A 21872-nucleotide genomic window follows, 5' to 3' on the forward strand; every position below is an offset into this window, starting at 1 on the left:
ACTCCCTGACCATAACCCTAACCCTAACCCAAACCCAAACCCCAAACCCTAACACGACCCCTAACCCTAACCCCTAACCCTAACCCTACCGCCCTAACACTACCCCTAACCCCCTAACGATAACGCTAGCCCTAACCCTAACGAACCCTAACCCTAAACCAAAACCCTAACCCAAACCCTAACCCTAACCCCCTGGCAACCACACCCCGCACACTTGGTTCCCCTCTCATTTTGGTTCCCTCCCATCCCCCCCCTTGTTTTCCCCCCAAGACCCATGGACCGCCCCGGTGCGCCCCGCAAATGAGTCCCCCGGCAACCGCACCCCGCACTCTTGGTTCCACCCTCATTTTGGTTCCCCCCCCCGGTGCGCACCGCAAATGGGTCTCCCCGGCAACCGCACCCCGCACACTTGGTTCCCCCCTCATTTTGGTTCCCCCCTCCCCGGTGCGCCCCGCAAATGCGTCCCCCCGGCAACCGCACCCCGCACACTTGGTTCCCCCCTCATTTTGGTTCCCCCCCCCCGGTGCGCCCCTAAATGCGTCCCCCCGGCAACCGCACCCCGCACACTTGGTTCCCCCCTCATTTTGGTTCCCCACCACCCTTGGGTTTCCCCCAAGCCCCATGGACCCTCCCCCCCTTGGTGCCCCCCCCCCATTTTGTCCCCCCTTGCCGTCCTACCCGTGCCCGCAGCAGCCGCTCGCGCTCCGACAGCGCCTCCCGCACCCGACACTGCATCTCGGCCAGGTGGAGGAAGGCGCTGGGGGGGGGGGAATAAATTGGGGAGGGGTCAATTTGGAGGGGGGTCTGGGGGCATTTGGGGAGCTGAGGGCGCATTTAGGGGGTGGAGGGGACTGGTTCTCACCTGTAGGACTCGGCGTCGAGCCCCCCCGGGGGCAGCTGCAGGGCCAGGATGCCTGCGGGGGTGCGGGGGGGGGCATGTCAGCACCCCCCAGACCGAAACCCCAAAACCGCTGCCGTTGACCCCAAAACCGCCGCCGTTGACCCCAAGGTGGCCGCTGGTGATGCCGGTAGGGCCACCGGGCGCCCCGCAGGCCACTGGGAGCGGAAGACGGGCATGAAGCTGCCGGTGGACGGCGGCCACGCTAAAATGCTAGGTCAGCCGCGGGTTGGGGCTCTGGGGGGGGGCACCCCATAGGGTCACAACCCCCCCAAAACCCCCCCGGCCCCATAGAGACCCCCCCCAGCCCCACAGATCCCACCCCAAACCCTGTAGGTGCTCCCCCAAGCCCTACAAGCAGCTTCTCCAGATGTTCCCCACAACCTCCCAGCCCCACAAGTACAATGTGTCCGGGCGGCGCCGCGCTTAAATGTGTCCGGGCGGCGCCGCGCTAAAATGTGTCTGGGCGGCGTCGCGCTAAAGTGTGCCCTAACCCTAACCCTAACCCTAGCCCTAACCCTAGCCCTAACCCTAGCCCTAACCCTAACCCTAACCCTAACCCTAACCCTTACCCTAGCCCTAACCCTAACCCTGCATTTCCAGGCATGCTCTGGGCACCCAACATGGCCTCCCGGAAGCCTGGTGCCGGAAAACTATATTTACCAGCATTCCTTGGACAGCCGGCACAGCCAATCACGGGCCGAGTTTTCGAGAATTACATTTACCAGCACGCACTGTAACCCTAGCCCTTACCGCCTTTACAAAAAAGCCTCAAGCCCTAACCCTAAAAATCCTCGAAACCCCTACAGACAGAACCCAAAATATTTACCACACTAAACACCTGAAGACCTATGCCTAAAACTCCTAACCCAATAAATTAAGACGTTCAAATCCCAAGCCCACAAAACTAAGACGTTCAAATCCCAAGCCCAAAAAATAGGACTCTCAAAACCTAAACCCAAAAACTAAAACCTAAAAACCCAAAAACCTAAACCCAAAAACGCTCCAAACACTAATCCAAAAAAATAAGACGCTCAAAGCACTAACACAAAATATTAAGATGCTCAATACCCTAACGCAAAAAATTAAGATGCTCCAAACCCTAACCCAAAAAATTAGGACACTCAAAACCCTAACCCTGGAGAACCTAACCTGAAAAAATAAATAAATAAATAAATAAATAAAAATAAAATTTTAAAACCCTAACCCTAAATAATTGACCAAAAAGAAAACCCTAAGACCCTAACCCTAAAAAACCTTTCAACACTACAACCCATAAACTCTAAAACCCTAACACACTAACCCTGAAAAACTTAAAACCTTAACCCCCAAATCCCTAAAATACTAACCGTTAAAAATCCAAACCTAAACAACTTAAAATCCTAAACATAAACCCTGAGAATACTTACCCTGAAACCCAACCCTAGTGCCCTACCCCTGAAACCTTAAAACCGTGAATCAATCTTTGGAAAATAACATAGGCTCAGGAGAGGATCTCACTACGCTTACCCTGATTCTGACTCTGACCCTGACCCTGACCCTAACCCTACCCCTAACCCTAAGCCTAACCCTCTAACCCTAACCCTAACACTAACCCAAAACCTAACCCTAACCCTAACCCTACCCCTAACCCTAAGCCCTAACCATAAACCTAACCCCCTAACCCTAACCCCCTAACCCTAACCCTAACCCTAACCCTAACCCCTAACCATAAACCTAACCCCCTAACCCTAACCCTAACCCCCTAACCATAACCCTAGCCCTAACCCTAACAAACCCTAACCCTAACCCAAAACCCTAAACCTAAACCGAGCCCTAACCCGAACCCTAACCCTAACCCTAACCCTAACCCGCCTAACCCTAACCCTAACCCTAACCCCGAACCCGAACCCTAACCATAACCCTAATGAACCCTAAGCCTAACCCTATCCCTAACCCTAACGCTAACATTAACCCTAACCCTAAACCTAACTCCCTGACCATAACCCTAACCCTAACCCAAACCCAAACCCCAAACCCTAACACGACCCCTAACCCTAACCCCTAACCCTAACCCTACCGCCCTAACACTACCCCTAACCCCCTAACGATAACGCTAGCCCTAACCCTAACGAACCCTAACCCTAAACCAAAACCCTAACCCAAACCCTAACCCTAACCCCCTGGCAACCACACCCCGCACACTTGGTTCCCCTCTCATTTTGGTTCCCTCCCATCCCCCCCCTTGTTTTCCCCCCAAGACCCATGGACCGCCCCAGTGCGCCCCGCAAATGAGTCCCCCGGCAACCGCACCCCGCACTCTTGGTTCCACCCTCATTTTGGTTCCCCCCCCCCGGTGCGCACCGCAAATGGGTCTCCCCGGCAACCGCACCCCGCACACTTGGTTCCCCCCTCATTTTGGTTCCCCCCTCCCCGGTGCGCCCCGCAAATGCGTCCCCCCGGCAACCGCACCCCGCACACTTGGTTCCCCCCTCATTTTGGTTCCCCCCCCCCGGTGCGCCCCTAAATGCGTCCCCCCGGCAACCGCACCCCGCACACTTGGTTCCCCCCTCATTTTAGTTCCCCACCACCCTTGGGTTTCCCCCAAGCCCCATGGACCCTCCCCCCCTTGGTGCCCCCCCCCCATTTTGTCCCCCCTTGCCGTCCTACCCGTGCCCGCAGCAGCCGCTCGCGCTCCGACAGCGCCTCCCGCACCCGACACTGCATCTCGGCCAGGTGGAGGAAGGCGCTGGGGGGGGGGGAATAAATTGGGGAGGGGTCAATTTGGAGGGGGGTCTGGGGGCATTTGGGGAGCTGAGGGCGCATTTAGGGGGTGGAGGGGACTGGTTCTCACCTGTAGGACTCGGCGTCGAGCCCCCCCGGGGGCAGCTGCAGGGCCAGGATGCCTGCGGGGGTGCGGGGGGGGGCATGTCAGCACCCCCCAGACCGAAACCCCAAAACCGCTGCCGTTGACCCCAAAACCGCCGCCGTTGACCCCAAGGTGGCCGCTGGTGATGCCGGTAGGGCCACCGGGCGCCCCGCAGGCCACTGGGAGCGGAAGACGGGCATGAAGCTGCCGGTGGACGGCGGCCACGCTAAAATGCTAGGTCAGCCGCGGGTTGGGGCTCTGGGGGGGGGCACCCCATAGGGTCACAACCCCCCCAAAACCCCCCCGGCCCCATAGAGACCCCCCCCAGCCCCACAGATCCCACCCCAAACCCTGTAGGTGCTCCCCCAAGCCCTACAAGCAGCTTCTCCAGATGTTCCCCACAACCTCCCAGCCCCACAAGTACAATGTGTCCGGGCGGCGCCGCGCTTAAATGTGTCCGGGCGGCGCCGCGCTAAAATGTGTCTGGGCGGCGTCGCGCTAAAGTGTGCCCTAACCCTAACCCTAACCCTAGCCCTAACCCTAGCCCTAACCCTAGCCCTAACCCTAACCCTAACCCTAACCCTAACCCTAACCCTTACCCTAGCCCTAACCCTAACCCTGCATTTCCAGGCATGCTCTGGGCACCCAACATGGCCTCCCGGAAGCCTGGTGCCGGAAAACTATATTTACCAGCATTCCTTGGACAGCCGGCACAGCCAATCACGGGCCGAGTTTTCGAGAATTACATTTACCAGCACGCACTGTAACCCTAGCCCTTACCGCCTTTACAAAAAAGCCTCAAGCCCTAACCCTAAAAATCCTCGAAACCCCTACAGACATAACCCAAAATATTTACCACACTAAACACCTGAAGACCTATGCCTAAAACTCCTAACCCAATAAATTAAGACGTTCAAATCCCAAGCCCACAAAATTAAGACGTTCAAATCCCAAGCCCAAAAAATAGGACTCTCAAAACCTAAACCCAAAAACTAAAACCTAAAAACCCAAAAACCTAAACCCAAAAATGCTCCAAACACTAATCCAAAAAAATATGACGCTCAAAGCACTAACACAAAATATTAAGATGCTCAAAACCCTAACGCAAAAAATTAAGATGCTCCAAACCCTAACCCAAAAAATTAGGACACTCAAAACCCTAACCCTGGAGAACCTAACCTGAAAAAATAAATAAATAAATAAATAAATAAAAATAAAATTTTAAAACCCTAACCCTAAATAATTGACCAAAAAGAAAACCCTAAGACCCTAACCCTAAAAAACCTTTCAACACTACAACCCATAAACTCTAAAACCCTAACACACTAACCCTGAAAAACTTAAAACCTTAACCCCCAAATCCCTAAAATACTAACCGTTAAAAATCCAAACCTAAACAACTTAAAATCCTAAACATAAACCCTGAGAATACTTACCCTGAAACCCAACCCTAGTGCCCTACCCCTGAAACCTTAAAACCGTGAATCAATCTTTGGAAAATAACATAGGCTCAGGAGAGGATCTCACTACGCTTACCCTGATTCTGACTCTGACCCTGACCCTGACCCTAACCCTACCCCTAACCCTAAGCCTAACCCTCTAACCCTAACCCTAACACTAACCCAAAACCTAACCCTAACCCTAACCCTACCCCTAACCCTAACCCCTAACCATAAACCTAACCCCCTAACCCTAACCCGAACCCTAACCCTAACCCTAACCCTAAACCTAAACCTAACCCTAACCAACCAATGAATGACAGATACCTGTATCTGTACAGATTGTTTAAAGCTTTAGAAACACATCCCACTGGTGACAACTGTCAATCACCCAATCACAGGATACTGGCATGGGATCAGATCCAATTTTTTCAAATACCACAGTACCCCCATGACATTTTGGGTGAATTACAAATAATACATTTGTATTTGTAATTTGGGGTGAAATACAATAATTCCACTTAAACATTTTTAACTTATGATATAAAGTAAGTTTAAGTAACTTGTCTTTAAGTAACTTTATGTTTGTGACCAAACATAAAGTAGTGATAGAATAAAACACGTAAACCTGTTTCAGTTCCTTGCTCTGACCATTATAATGCCTCTTGAAAGAAGTAAAAGCTGCTCAGTAAAGAAAACAAAGCGAGCTCCCTACAGTACAGACAGCTCCCCACTTGCCCTAAGATTCTCCATGTAGTTATGTACAAACTACTATGTGTTGATCACAGAAGACAGCTTTGTGATCTTGGTTCTGTTCAAGGAGATGCATTGCTGCCCTTACCAATGTAGAGAGACATTACTTTGAGATAAAGTACATGCATTCCAGATTTCCTGACACTTACTAAAGCTACTGAAGGGTCCAAATTCATGATCTTCATTCTATGTGGGGCTTCCGGGCAGTGGAAACTCTCATCGTCAACCGTGCCATTTTCTTCTGAATCTACAAAGCTTTGAGTGGTGTGAGGGTCCAGATAGATCAGCTCATTGCCTGGATGGGTAAAAGCCGTATGTTAAAAATAAGCAAGTGACATTAATAAGCACTTGGTCCAGAACTGTAAAATAGAAATTAGATTGCCATCGCAGTCAGTATAATCTAGACTTTCCAGCTACGGATTCTTTAAGAGAATCGGAAGGTTTAGACACAACGTTTCCCACAGGGTATTTAGTATAACTTCCTATTGGTGACCTATTACTGTAATTTTTTGGTTGGTTATGTTCTATCTTTGTCACATACTTTTATTTTTCCATGTGAGATCCAGTACTTTTTTTTTTTTTTTTTTTAAATCTCAAGTGTTGTAAACACTAACATTTGACAGATTAAAAGGTACAGGATGTTCACAGATGCAATCTATAATCCCATTAGGCATTTATTCAGAAATTGGAACAAAAAAGCCTAACTAAAACAGGTTAGGTTTTACAAAAGGACAAAATAGGGTTGCAAAATTTTGGCCCAAAGTGGGGTGAAATCTGAAGGAATGCATTTTAAATTAATTAGAGCAATACTTAATAACAGAAGGTATGCAAAAGGTGAAAAAGATACTGCTATCAGAAACAGTTTTGAAATACAAGAAAATAAAAGTGACATTTGACCAATACACTTGTCAAATGCTATCAGCTATTCTTAGTATGCTGCTCTTGTTGATGTCATCACTTATTTTTACACCTAGCTTTGTTGTTAACTTTCTGCTCCTGTTAAGGATCATCTCATACTGTTTCTAAACTCTTTTAGATATGCTTCTTCATTTATTTTATTCTATTCTCATCTTTCTTTACTTCTAGAGGTTCACGCTTAGACTCCTTACTATTTCCCCTTCAAAAAATGTTCTCTTTTGATCATCTGCACATTTGGAATAAGTTTCGTTTTTCCTTACCTAAAAATCCTATGAAATAATAGGCATTATTTGGTTTCCCTCCTAATGCTCCCAAAGACTGTGGCATCTTAAAGCATTCCTAGGAGTTCAAAAGGAATAAAGGAAATTGTAATTTATTTCTTTACTGACATCACAGATACCCAAACTTATTTGACAGTAACGAGCAATGAATCGAAAGAAAACCTTACTTTAAATGCATCAATATATACAGGATTTATGTGATTTATCCCTAGTCGTAGAGTTATAATAAGCAAGAGGGCTTTCCAGCCTGTGCAGAGTCCTCCTGCGTTCTTGCTTCGGCCAAGAGCACTTCTGTGCAAATGTGCACTGCTGTGGGACGCGCTGCTGCTCTGAGGAGGGCACCAGCACATTTTTTCTGCGGGAATAAAACTAGAAATCAGTCAACGCACAGAGGAACACAAAGCAGATCTTCCTCTCAGTAGTGAATTAAGCTAGTTTGCCAGGGATCTTTATAGGGCACCCAAGACAAAACGAGCCGGGCATGGCAATTACAGCTATTTAGTAGAAGTAATTCTAGCAGACAGTATGTGCTGGCACGTCCAAGTGAGACGTTAGATAAATGATTGGGGGATGACAATTTAAGACTGCAGTGACATGTCCTATTAATGTTATTAATAGTGTCAAGCTTTGCCTATAAAACGCCAGAGAAATGAAATGGCAGCAATGATGACAGTAGAAATTCTTCAAGGAGCTCTTCACATCCAGTGATGTGAGCACGAAGTTGGCATCAGGGATCAAAAAAACACAACTGAGTTTGTATGTCCTTCTTCCCTCTTCTTACCCTTGCAAGACAAAGCCATGGCCCCCCAAGTATTTGTTCATGTTTAGATACATGCTGGCAAATGGAGTCAAATCAGAAACTGTTACCAGAAAACTGATGAGGTGTCACTTCCTGATGTCTTCAATGACCACCGTATTGCCCATAGATACATAAACTGCTAATGAATTCCATTCATCAAATAAAGCAAGCTTCCTAGAAAACATTAAGGTACTAATTAATATAAACTAGTTGGATCAAAAGGGTAGCTTTACACTCAGAACCATTTGATTTATTTATTTTTTTTTCTTAAGAAAAAACATCCTTTCTGCATTTTTTAAAGTCTCCATGTAAGAAAAAGAAAACTTTAAACATTAAATGTTTAATATCTTTAGAAAAATAGGTACTGACTGGTACCAGGAAAAACATATGCGCTGCACCATGTGCAAACTGTTTTGTCTTACTGCTAAGTGCAGTGACAGTAACAGTCCAACTACATCAAGTTTATTACTTTTTATTGCACTCGACAGTCTCTGCACTGGGTTCTTGCCCAGTTGTGTCTTTTCTCATCTGGAAAAGAAAAAAATTCCTATGCCAGTTTTGCAGATTACTTTTTGCTTAAGAAATTCCACTGAATTCAGTGGAATTACTTCTGCCTGAGCCTGCGTGCACAGCAGAAATGGGGCATTAAAAGCTAAATCAGCTAAGGGTTTGGGGCACCAAAACTTCAGTGGGAGACAGCAGCACACAGTTTTATGTCCACTTCTGCAAAATCCAAACCTTTGGGGAAGGGAGCTACACTCTTAAGCTGCACTGGCAGAATTAGCTGTTTCAAATAAGCCAGAAAGAAATGGGGGTGAGCGTTTCACCATGAAAAACTTGGCCATGAAAGATCTGGAGTCCAGGGCATGCTTCAGCTCCCCTCCCTCTTCAGATCATGTGCCTGTTCCAGGGTGTCAAAGACTTGCTGCTGAGCTCGCAGGACCTGTAGCCTAGCCCCTGCCTGAGGTAAGACACCTCCACGTACCCCTGGAGAACTGAGCAGCCTCAGTTCCTTTCAGTGTGGCTCCCAGACTATGAGGAGCTGCCCATCTTTATCCAGTAGCCTTGCTGGCAGAACTGTTGCTCAGAAAGGGAGGAATTGCAGCTCAGTTCCCTCCTCAGCCGAGATGGCTTCTCTCTGATGTTTCACACCACCACTCCGACCTACACGGTGGCACTCTCGACCTGCCAGAGCTGTGCCACTGTGCAGAAAGGAATATACATCTGTGGTGTGACTGGTGAGGGCATGCAGACGGCGTAGCAGGAGACTTTCCTGCAGTTTCTTCTCCTCAGGCTCTTCCTTTATTAAAATTTAGAGGTCACCCATTCCCAACTCAGTACCTGCACACCGAGCTGTGGCATGACATTCCATGCTGCACTTGTAAATAGATGGCAAGTACATTCCTGACTGTGGGACAGGGGGAGATGCAGCCTTCAAAACTCTGCCTGGGCCTTCTCTTGGCTGCCCCAGGGGAGTACGTTCTGAATGAGACTGGTATGATCTCACTTACTTTAGTACTTGAGCAACTGTATTTGGTCCAAACCATTCTCCAATTGACTTCCCCTCTCCAACACCCACCTGTGCTGTTTTCATAGTGAAAAAAAGACACACGTACACAAAATCAAAGAAAAATGAGACCATAAAGAATGTGGGAACAATATACAGTAAATACCGTGACTGTCAAACATTCTAGAGTAACTGCAATCTGTATTTAGCAATAACAATTATTTTCTCAATCTATGCTCTTTTCAAAACTTAGGGAGTGCCAGTTTCTTTAATAAACAAAAGGCTTCTAAACTATAACGAGAATTACAAGTTAACAAATGTTAGTGCCCTTTATTACAAATTACAGCAATAAGCTACAAGACTGTCTATTCTAACATTACTGACTCTGGTACCCAAGGCTTACAGAGTTTATCAAGAGCTACATTCTAGTACATGGCTTTATTTAGGTCTCAGGGAATGTTTCTGTACTACTAGTCTTTGCGCCCATCTGCATACCTTTTTATTTTTGTATAAGCATACACCTTGTCTTCACATCCACTTTTTAAAATTATGAATTAACATACTGCAAATTAGTGATTCAACACAGTAGAAATTTCAGTGGAAAAAACCTGAAAGTTTATGTTTGTTCTTACCCATCTGGTGGATTGAATAACAGCAAGCCTTCCTGTCGAGAAAGCATCGTAGGATTCTGTGATATTCTTCTGGTTGTTTTTTGTGTTTTTCCCATTGCCAATCTGAAAGGAAAAATTGATATAGAATAAAAAATGGTGACGTTTTCATTACACTGATCAAATGTCTAGACAGCAGAAAGCTTTATAATGAGATGTTAAAAGACATTTCAATTCATCTCGAATATTTACATTTTGTGTAGAGCTCCTAGAATTCCAAGCTTGTTATTTATCATCAAGCTGCCCTTTATCATCATAGGCTAGATTGTAAAAACAGGGAAAATAAAACAAAACAAAAACATCAACTGCAAACATATTCTGACGGATCATGCTGCATGTTGATAGCCATTCCAGTATCTCTGAGCTTCCAAGATTATTTAAAAGTACAGGCTGTGTTTAGACCTTGTTGGATTTCTAAGCACCCATTAAATAACAACATAAGATCCATACAGAAAGTCCAAACACTCCACTGGCAGCATCCTGGGATGTGACATGCATGCTTAAGAGCTTGCACCAGGGGGGTTTGGACCTCGTGCTGCTGACAAGTGAGGAGTGAAGAGAAGGGTAAGAGCACTGTCCCACGGTGGCAGGTTTTCCCTTGGCCTCAACTTGGGTGTTACACTAAAAGGTTTATAAAAGAATGGCGACAGGATTCCCCATTTGTTCTCCTTCTATGCCTATTTCTCTGCTTCAGGCTGGGATGATTTCACCCAGCTGAATATGAATTGATTCATTAGGAACTGTTACCAGGGCATCAAAGAAAGTCTCACTAATAAATTCAGGGTTTGTGCTTTTAATGGAGTACTTACGAAGAAGCGTCTGCAGACAATACCAAAGTTCCCTCAGGACCAGCACTCACCTCTCCCTAAGTGTCTGCAGATCAGTGCTTGGGCCAGCATCATCTGCCCGCATCGCAGCATACATCCCCAGCCAGCGTCCGACGAAGGACCCGTGCCTCCTGTTAGGAAAGTTCAGCACAATCAGTGCAGGCTTTCAACTGGGTGCAGCACCACAGAGGACATTTCAGAGTGCTAGAAAACAGATAGGGCTGCTGAAGCCTCCATGAACTGTCCTACAGATAAAAGGCACACAGCAAGACTTTGGTTCCATGCTGTTGGTCTAATTCTAATCTCTGCATTGCACAAATGAACAAAATTCATTTATTCCTTGTGGAGCTGACTTACTCTTTTCATTCTTCAAGCAGCATTCACAAACCATTTACTGCATGCTATACAACATGATCACCTGTTTACATACAGACCTAAATAAACACTGATTTTAATAATCTTCATGTTTGCATAAACAGTTAAAATGATGCTCAAAATGCGCTAATACTCTAGAAATATTTTCCCAGCCTACGATGCCATCACTTATCTTGCTATTTAATTTAGAACAATGCAGCAAATCTGCAGTATACTCACCACTAGGCGAAAACTTTCTTCTATACGTAAACCACAGTAAACCACACGTGAACACACCTTGGCTTATTGTCTGACTTTGGCTTATGGTGCATCTGTTGCTGTGTCCAGCACAGTGCAGCCCCTAAATTGCTACCAAAACCTTGCCACAAACCTCAATCCCCCTCTTAAAAGAGACCCTCTTGTTTGTTGCCCTTCTTTCGACACTCTCTAACAGTTTTATGTCTTCATACATATATATACAACAAAACATCAAAGAGCTCAGCAAGGTCCACCAAGGAAAGGAAGCAATGCAGGAGAAAGAAGACAGGACAACAGGGAGAATGGGCAGCATAAGGGAGGAGGCAGCCAGTGGCCTTAAAAACAAAGCCTAAAAAATAACTTCCACTAGTGGGACATAGTGAATTGGAGCTCTGGGGTCTGCATCTAGAGATGTCTTTTCTATTTATCGTCTTGTTGCGGAGATGGGTCCTCTGGCTTTGGTTGTGTTTTTTCATGTTGGGCAATTATCTCCCAAGAAGAACCCCCTGTTGGACAGAAAGGTAGAGGTGTGCTCCAGAAACACAGTGATGGCAAGGAGTCCTCCACTTCATTCTGGCATTTTTTTCCAGCTGGAAGCATTCCCAGTTGTCAACGGAACTGGTTTTGAGGAGTAGGAAAGACAGCATTGCTGGATTTCTGCTTTCTCCTCCATCCTATCAGACCACATCATGAGAGTTGTCTTTGTTTGATGTTCTTATGTCGCGTTCTGTTATTCTATATTTTTTTCTCTCTGATGTGATTTTATGTTCTTCTGTTACGTTATGTTCTTATGTTCACAACAGGACTCCTTGCCAACACCGCCTCACAGACACCTGGGCCAAAGAGCAGGGCCTTGAGCGGCTAGCTCACCATGACAGAGCTCATTTCCTTCCCAGTAGCTGCCAGGTGCACTCTGGGGGCATTTCGGGGCTACAGCATGAGAAGACTTCTTTGGGGTGGGAAGCCATTGGGCTAGGAAATGGGCAATGTTCCCTAGGAAGGAAATCCCTGGGAAGCAAAAGCCTTGGGATGGGAAGTCTTGAATGGGGTGGGTACCATTCCCTGGGGAAGGAAGTGCTTGGAGAAGTCCTCCAAGAGAGGGGAATTCTTTGGGACGAGGTCTCTTTGGCTGAAGAAACGCTTCGTGTTGATGGGGCAGATTTCGTCTGGGTTGCTGGGAATGTGCCATGCGGTGAAATGGCAAGGATGGGCACTGCCGCTGAGGCCGAGAAGCTGGTCCTGGGCTGGGCAAGCCTTGGGCCGGGCAAGTGGTGGTGTGGAAGCATCCTAGGCATGGCAAGTGCTGCGTGGGAGGGAAAGCCTGCTGAGGATGGCCAAGTCTTGCGCTGGGCAGCCTGCTTGGCTCCAAAGCCTGCAGTCCTCCCCAAGATGTCGGCGAGGGGCTGGTCAGCCGTTGGGACGGAACCCCCGTTGCCCGCGTTCCCCAAGCAACCGCCCCACTCTCCAGCCACCATGGCAGGTCCAGCAGCCGGCTCCCGCTCCTCCCGGGGCTGCGGCCCTGCTGGTGAGCCCAGCGCCCCAGAGCTCAGCCCAGCGCCCTTTTTCCCACAGAGGGTTTCCCCAGACGGCTTCCGCGGCTTCCGCAGACGCAAAACTCTCCCTTCGTCGTCCCAGCCGTGCCGCCAACGGTGGCTGCCTGGCTGCTTCCCTCCCTCCCCGGAGCGATGGCGCTGCCCTTGCAGCCCCCCCAGGTACCCACCCTCCCCTCCGCACTGCCCCAGGCCACCGTCTGGCACGTGGTGCCGGGGGTCCAGGGGCAGGTGCTGCAGCTTCCCGCCAGGGTGCAGCTGCCACCTGGGGGGCACCTCCCAGCCCAGGGGCACCACCTGCAGCTTGGGCAGCTCCCCGCCGCCGCCGTGGGGCAGCTCCCTGCTGTGGGGCAGCTCCCCCACAGCGCTCCTGTGGGTGCCCCCAGTGTCTCCCAGCCCCTGCTGATGTGGACGGGGACGCTGGTGCCCCAGGATGGTGCTCCCCTCTGCTTGGGGCCCATGGCCGTGCTCCATGGGGAGCTCCTGCACCCCGCAGGCACCTGCCTGTTGCAGGCCCCTGCCTACCCCGGCCCCCCACCACTCCTCGTGCCGGGGCCTCCGCTGCGGGAGCAGGCGCTCCCCGCATCCCGCACCCTCAGCAGCAGCCGGGGGCAGCTGCCGGAGCCCTGCTTGCATGCCGTGGGGCTCAGCGAGGACCAGGGGTCCCCGCTGCCCGGCCCCACTCCCCCCGAGCCTGCCCAAGCTCCAGCGACCGCCAGCACCCAGACGGCGACGCCCGACGGTGAGTTTGGGGCTGGCCCAGCCAGCCGCTGGGTGCCCCACACCCAGGAGCCATGGCAAAGCTGGCAGCGGGGGATGCTTGGGGGATTGCATTGGCTTGCTTTTTCCTCAGCGGCGACACTTGCAGAGGTGCCTGAGGAGCCCCTGGAGCTGCTGGAGCTGGGCCCCGATGCCTTCGCCGAGGCCTTTCCCCAGCTGGCAGGGGACAGCCAGCAGCTGCAGCACCTGCAGGACCAGCTCCTGGCCGACCTGGACAGCTCCGGCTTGGAGGAGCTGCTCAGCTGCCTGGATGCCGTGGAGCCCCAGGACGCCTTCGCCGCTGTCCCCAGCAGTCCTGTCCTCAAGCGCTTCCTCTCGCAGCTGCCCGACCTCTGTGAGGACATCGAGGAGCCCAGCACACAGGGACTGGCAGCCACCAGAGCGCTGGGTGAGGTCCCCTCAAGCCCTGGGCTGCACCCCGACAAGGTGCAGGCTGGGCGGGCGCTGCAGCCCCCTGCAGCTGCTGTGCCGCCACTCAGCTCCCCCCTCAAGCCTGCAGCCCGGCCCCAGCTCAGGCCAGCTCAGGAGAGCCCTGCCCAAAAGGCCCCCCCAGCAGGAATTCATCCCTGCCTGCAGGAGAACCCTGCCCCAGCCTCCCTTGGCTCCCCTCAAGAGGCGCCCCGACCCTGACTGCCTCCCTGCCCGCAAGAGACCCCTGCCCCAGCCTCCCCAGGCTCCCGTCCAGAGCCCCCCCGACCCTGACTTCCTCACTGCCCTCAGGAGAGCCCTGCCCAAGCCTCGCCTGAGTCCCCTCCAGAGCCCCCCCGACCCTGCCCGCAGGAGACCCATGCCCAAGCCTCTCCCCAAAAGGCCCCCCCAGCAGGAATTCATCCCTGCCCGCAAGAGAACCCTGCCCCAGCCTCCTTTGGCTCCCCTCAAGAGGCCTCAACTTCTCCCAGCCCTCAGGAGAGCCCTGCCCAGTCCCCCTCGCAGTCCCCTCCAGAGCCCCCCGCTCTGGAGGGGACTGCCCACGGCTCTGCCCACGCAGCCGCGCACGCTGCAGCGTCCGGCGCAGCCCCGCGGGGACTACGTGCCCTGCGTGGGGCCCTGGGCGGGTGGCGACGCAGCGCCCACACCGCTGGAGGAGCAGGAGTCGTCGGTGCCCATCACGCCGCAGCAGCGTCCCGAGCGGGAGCGCCTCAAGAAGCTGGCCCAGGAGGAGCGGCAGCGGGCGGCCCACCACATGAGGATCGGCCCCGGGCAATTCTTCGAGCAGCGGCAGAAGGACCACGCCAGAGCCTACTCTTACGGCTACCCGTGACCGACCTCGGGCTTCTCCTCGACGGCCCCCGCAGCACCCAGGCCCGCTCAGCATGCAGGCAGGCACAGAGACCTCTGCAGGCACCTGCTCCAGCTTCAGCCACGCTCCTCAGCCCTTGCCCCTCTCGCTTGCCCTCTCCCCTCTCTCGTGCTGGACCTACGCACTGCTTGCCACTCTCAGGGATGGGCAACGGCAAATGCCAATGGCAAATGCGCGCGCGCCTCACCCAGGAAGGTGGCAATGGCAAGCTGGGGGGATGCTGGCAGCAGCTGGGCTGGGAAAGCTTGCCCATGGCAACTGCTGCTTGGGACACCAAAGGGCTGAGAGACAAGACTTAGCTCTTCTTTCGGGGCATTGCTCTTCTTTGCTGCCTTCTGGATTACATTCCTCTCCTTAGGTGCTCACTCAGCAAGGCCTCTGCCTGCAGCTCTTCTTGCACTGGGACACCGAGGGGATCAGAACTGGGACGTTGTTGGGATAGGAAATGATCAGTGGGATGGGAAGTGATGATGGGGATAGGAACTCATTGGCACGGGAAAAATGGGTTTTATTTGTATTAAATTTACATTTTTAAATTTTATTTAATTTCCTGGGTTTTATTTTTATTAAATTTAAATTTTTAAATTTTATTTAATGTACTGGTTGTATTATTTATTTCATGAAATCCACTTTATTGACTGTGTTGTACAGTATGGCATTGTTTCATTATTAGAAAATGATAAGTATTTACTATTATTAATTAAACAATATTTACATATTTTATACATTATAAAGTGTCAATATTCTTATTTCTAATTTTGTTTGTTTTTATTCCTTTTCTACCCTATTAAACTCTCTTTATCCCAGTGCACTGCTTTGGACTTTAGTTTTCCTTCCGAGTCGTTGTGGATTCACTCCGGATGGGGGGACATTAGTGAACGCCTGTGTGCTTCAGATCCAAGGTCACCTTTGCCCTCAACTCAAGATCCATGTTTGCATCTGTTATCATGAAGCAATGTTAACAACAGCAACAATTAAGTTACCTCATTTATTATTTCATGTTATTTCATGGTTTCATGTTCAGTTATTTCATGCAGCCCGCTCCCGCTGCCCATGCTCAGGCCAGGCATGGATGTGGGCATGGCCAGCACGGACGGCAGAAAATGGGTGCATGGCTGGATGGCTGGCTGGGTGGGAGTTGGGAATTCAGCCTTGGGATCAGAACTGGGAGGTTATTGGGATAGGAAATGATCAGTGGGATGGGAAGTGATGATGGGGATAGGAACTCATTGGGATGGGAAAAATGGGTTTTATTTGTATTAAATTTACATTTTAAAATTTTATTTAATTTACTGGGTTTTATTATTTATTTCATGAAATCCACTTTCTTGACTGTGTTGTACAGTATGGCATTGTTTCATTATTATAAAATGATAAGTATTTAATATTATTAATTAAACAATATTTATATATTTTATACTCTTAAGGGGGTGTCGAGAGGCAGGAGACCTTTTCTCCATTAACACCAGCGACAGGACCCACGGGAACGGGGTTAAGCTGAGGCAGGGGAAATTTAGGCTTGACATAAGGAGGGGGTTCTTCACAGAGAGGGTGGTTGCACACTGGAACGGGCTCCCCAGGGAAGTGGTCACTGCACCGAGCCTGTCTGAATTTGAGAAGAGATTGGACCGTGCACTTAGTCACATGGTCTGAACTTTTGGGTAGACCTGTGCGGTGTCAAGAGTTGGACTTGATGATCCTTAAGGGTCCCTTCCAACTCAGGATATTCTATGATTCTATGATTCTATGATACATTATAAATTATCAATATTCTCATTTCTTATTTTGTTTGGTTTTATTCCTTTTGTACCCTATTAAACTCTCTTTATCACAGTGCACTGGTTTGTTCTTATACTTTTTCTTATACTGTGGAGCCCAAAACTGCACTCAGTACTCAGTACATGGAATACCAAGAGAGACTGCCTGTCATTTTCTCTTCTCTGCAGAAGCTCTGTTGCTAACACTGTCCAGAAATCACCACTGTCACAGACAGTAGTAGCATTCCCTCCTCCCACAGTTGGTTCTTCCCCCCCAAGACTTAGACACCATCCAGAAAAATAAGAAGAATAATACTAATACAGTAAATAAAATAAAATAAAATAAAATAAAATAAAATAAAATAAAATAAAATAAAATAAAATAAAATAATAAAATAAAATAAAATAAAATAAAATAAAATAAAATAAAATAAAATAAAATAAAATAATAAAATTAATTAAAATAGTCAAAAGCCGTCAGGAAGGCAGTGGTGCAGACTGTGGAGAGCCTGGGTTCAAATCCTTCTTCTGTGAGGCTCTGAACCTATATCCCACCACAATCTCTCTGCTAATGTATGGCAGGGAAAGGAGGAAGAAAGAACATATCTCCTGCACTTTCCATTTATTGTTGACTGACAATTCTGTAGAGTTATAAAGCCTTAATCAGTGAGATACAGGGTTCTTCTCACATTGTCTCACTGTGCCCTAAGCGGAACAGCTCTCATTTAATAGATGCTTCACCACAAAATCATGAGTCATCTGCAGTTTTGAACTTTTCTGGGATCAAGTCCCTTCAGATGGTTGAGGAATCTGCTCCAGCACCTATGTAAACTGGTGCTCTACTAAGCTAGTGAGTGAACAAGAGAGAAATCCTCTGCTAGATGACTTGACAAATTGGGTCTGAAAATAGTGTTGAGGCAGAATAGTCCACGATTTTTGCCTTGGGTGCACAGAGGGATTGGGTGTTGTAGACTTCTTTTATTCTTCATTAAGATAAACATTTTCAAAAATGTGCTTGTTCAACCTTGCTCCCACTGTATGCATGGGAGGGAGATAACTGAAAGTGGGGAGCGTTGCTTGGATCCTGCAAGTGGCTGAGGTCCAGTGGGGTTGGAGGCTTTCTTCCTCCTTTTGGAAATGCAAAGCAACCCTGCACCTCCCCTGCACTTGCAGGAGGATCGTGACAGCCCAAAGCACAGCGGCTTTGTAATTGCTGCATACACTTCGATCGGATTTACGTGGCAAGGGTTTGGTAGTAGGGGCCTGCAGGGATGGCGTCTGTGAGAACAGTCCAGACAACAGCCAGCTCCAGATAGCTCCAAAAGGGCCCCGGCACTTGCCAGAGCTGAGCCAATAAGCGATGTTGTTTGCACCTCTGGGAGAGCAGATGTAAGAAGGGGGAAATACTGCTGCACAACAGAAGCTGGTAGAGCAAGGAGTGAGAAGCAGCCCTGCAGCCCCCAAGGTGAGTGCAGCAGGAGGCAGGAGGTGCTCCAGGCTCACAGCAGCAGTTCCCCTGCGGCCTGTGCAGGGAGAGGCCCCTGGTGGAGCAGGCTGTCCCCCTGCACCCATGGGTCCCACATGGAGCAGATCTCCACGCTGCTGCCCCCCTGTGGGTGGAGGAGCCCCCGGTGGAGCAGGTGGCTGTGGCCTGGAGGAGGCTGCGGCCTGTGGAGAGCCCCCGCAGGAGCAGGCCCCGGGCCGCAGCTGCAGCCATGGAGAGGAGCCCACGGGGAGCAGGGACAGAGAGGGACCTTGGAGGAGGGAACTGTATCCTCTTTTTTCATCGGTGCTGAGATTGAGGATCAGGATTTCGTGGTAGGAATTTGTTTAGATGAACCAATTTACATCCATATGGGTTTTGTATGTTTGTTTCACCTTGTCTTGCAGGACCATCTTGGCTGGGTCTGCAGTGTTGTGCAAAAGTGAAGTTTTTCACAATAAAGAGCAGCTTTATTTTCGGGGAAAAGGCTGAGGTGGCCTTCATCAGAGTCTTGTGACCTGAAAATGCAGAAAATGGGTGCATGGCTGGCTGGGTGGGTGGGTGGGTGGGAGTTGGGAATTCAGCCTTGGGATCAGAACTGGGACGTTGTTGGGATAGGAAATGATCAGTGGGATGGGAAGTGATGATGGGGATAGGAACTCATTGGGATGGGATAAATGGGTTTTATTTTTATTGTATTCAATCCACTTTATTGACTCTGTTGTACAGTATGGCATTGTTTTATTACTATAAAATTATAATGATTATTATTTAATCTTATCATGTTTGCATCTGTTGTTGTGAAGCAATGTTAAGAACAGCAACAAAATAGTTACCTACTTGCTAGCAGCATCCCTACGTTTGCTGGGGTCTGCTCTGTGCATTTTGAAGACCGTTCCATGCTATTCAGCCCCTTCAGGAGGAAATGGATGGTTCTAGGAAAATGCGTCTTGACCTGATGCAAAGCTGTGACTCAGCACCCTGCAGCCCCCTCAACCGCTGGCATTTTACCTGCAGCCCCTCCAACAACTCTGATGTTCCCTTCATCGACTTCAACCACTGCGCTGGGACCTGAGGCCCCTCAAAGCCTTGTCACTCGCCCTGCAGCCCCTCGAGCCCCTGGCATGTTCCCTGCAGCCCCTCCAAGCCTGGCACAGGCCCTAAGAGCTGGCTCCGGGGACTACCCCGGTGCTGTCTCAGGCGCCAATACACACAAGGGGAAGGAATGCATGCAGAAGTCATCTCGTTTTGGAAGGGCAGAAAGTCCTCCCAAGAAGGGGAAGGAGCAAGAGGAAGGCAAGGCAGCCTACCCCAAGGTAGGGCCATCCCAGGGAACAGGAGGCTGTTGGAAAGGAGAGCAGAGAGAAAAGCAGCAGCAAGCAGGTGATCCCCATCCCTGGGCGAGCTGCGAGCCATGGGACAAGATTGCAGCTGTCCTCCAGGCGAGCACATTGTCAGCTGGCTGCTGCGCTGCTGGGATAGCAGCTGCGGGAGCCTGGCAGCAGAGGGCAGGGAAGCCAAGCAGCTGGGATCCTTCTCTGGGGAAGGGGGCACTGAGAAAGCGCTTGCAAACGGGGCACAAGCCCTCAGCCTCTGGAGGCGGCGCCTGGCAGGCGTGAAGGAAAGGGATCCCTTCAAGGAAGATGCTGTGGGCTTGCTGAGGCTCGAAGAACAGATGCTGCTGGCTGCTACCAGTGTACTGCAGCAGCGGCAAGAGAGAGCAAACCGTGGTGGTTTTCCTCAGCTGGGCAGCTGAGCTCCAGCACAAGCGCTCTCTCCCTGCCCCTCCTCCAATGCCAAGGGGAGAAAAGAGGCTGGAAAGGGCTCAAGGGCTGCCAGAAGGACAGGGAGATCACTCCACAAGGAGCGTCACGGGCAAAGCAGGCTCAGCACAGCCTGTTCCAGTCCAGCCCGGGGCCTGCTCCTGTGGGGGCTCTCCACAGGCCGCGGTCTCCTCCAGGCCACAGCCACCTGCTCCACCGGGGGCTCCTCCAGCCACAGGGGGGCTGCAGCGTGGAGATCTGCTCCACGGGGGACCCATGGGCTGCAGGGGGACAGCCTGCTCCACCAGGGGCCTCTCCCTGCACAGGCCGCAAGGGAACTGCTGCTGTGAGCCTGGAGCACCTCCTGCCTCCTGCTGCACGGCCCTTGGGGGCTGCACAGAGCTTTCCCACTCCTCCCTGAGCCAGAGGCTGCTGGGCAGCAACTTTTGTTCCCTTTCTTAGATGCAAGATCCCTTCTTAAATTCAGTCCAGCCAAGTAGGAAAAGTAAATGTGGACAGCTGTACCTTGGCAAAGAAGATAGTAGGGGACAAGGAGGTTTAGCAGTCAAGATGGAAGGTGATGCCATGAGGCTTACATGCTAGTAATGTTCTAGTGAAACCCAGCCTTCCTAAAGAAACCTGCCTGACTACTTCACGTGAATAACAGACTCTGTTCAGCTATTTCCTAACATAGAAAGGGTGCTGACTGCTTCTTCAGAGTAACATGGTAGTGATACTGCTGAAATAGTTGTGGTTCAGACATAGATCTGATTTCTCCTAAGCACGCTGAATTCACAGCTGTTGATCCTCCAGAGGAGGCTTTGCAATTGAACACCTGGAGAATAGGTAAATTTCCCGCTGTTGTTCTCCTCTCCTCTTGTTTTGTTTTGTTTTGTTTTGTTTTGTTTTTTTTTCCTAGTAGCATAGGCTTAAGACTCTGAAGAAACGGGCTGCTTTTTTTCATTTCCAACACTGGCTGTTCCTCCTGTAGAGATTATATCAAACAGTCTTGAAGTGCTTGATGACTTACCAGTCTGCAGATTTATTATCAAACCAAAAAAAAAACCGACTTGGTAGACTATTTTTTTCCCACTTTTGAATGACTACTAGGAAGAAGGTTGTTCCGGCATCAAGAAAGTCACGTGGAATGTAATAAAATTTACTGAACCAGTAAATAAAAACTATATTTTTCTATTAGTTCCATTGTTTCAACTCTTCTGACGCTTATGGATGGCACAGATAACAGAGGGGAGATCGTGGTAATCGGAGCTACCAACAGACTGGATTCTATAGATCCTGCTTTACGAAGACCAGGACGCTTTGGCAGAGAGTTCCTCTTCAACTTGCCAAATAAAGAGGTGAGAACTTAAATTCAACGTTAGTGCTACCATGGCAAAGTCCAACTTTATAGGAAAAAAAAATAATTGACAACTTGAACAAAAGAGTGATATGTGGAGACACTGCAAAGTTGTACCTGTTTGCTTAATTATTTAGTCCACTTGGGCGTTTTCATCATGAAGTTGTGTTTTTGGTCTCAATCCTTCACTTCTGAATGAATAGGGGACGTGTTTGCATTTGATTGTGCCCCGGATCAGTGGTAGTAGTTTGAGTCATAATTATTTTCTTCTTTATAGTAATTGTAGCAATTTGAAGCATTGTGCCAGAAGTGCTTTCTGTGAATTTACTGCC

The 21872-nt window shown here is 49.5% G+C and overlaps 1 long non-coding RNA gene across 1 annotated transcript; it reads right to left on the bottom strand.

The window, feature by feature from the left end:
* Positions 1-6092: 6092 nt before the first annotated feature.
* LOC140000969 (uncharacterized) lies at positions 6093-11110 on the bottom strand. The gene is made up of 7 exons (XR_011806163.1): positions 10971-11110; positions 10076-10177; positions 9448-9520; positions 8005-8110; positions 7305-7492; positions 7117-7195; positions 6093-6233 (listed from the first exon to the last, which is right to left on the bottom strand). It is a non-coding gene; the product is annotated as an uncharacterized lncRNA (long non-coding RNA).
* Between the last annotated feature and the right edge of the window lie 10762 nt (positions 11111-21872).

The sequence above is a fragment of the Anas platyrhynchos genome, chromosome 36 (assembly GCF_047663525.1).
Source record: "Anas platyrhynchos isolate ZD024472 breed Pekin duck chromosome 36, IASCAAS_PekinDuck_T2T, whole genome shotgun sequence".
Lineage (NCBI taxonomy): Eukaryota > Metazoa > Chordata > Aves > Anseriformes > Anatidae > Anas > Anas platyrhynchos.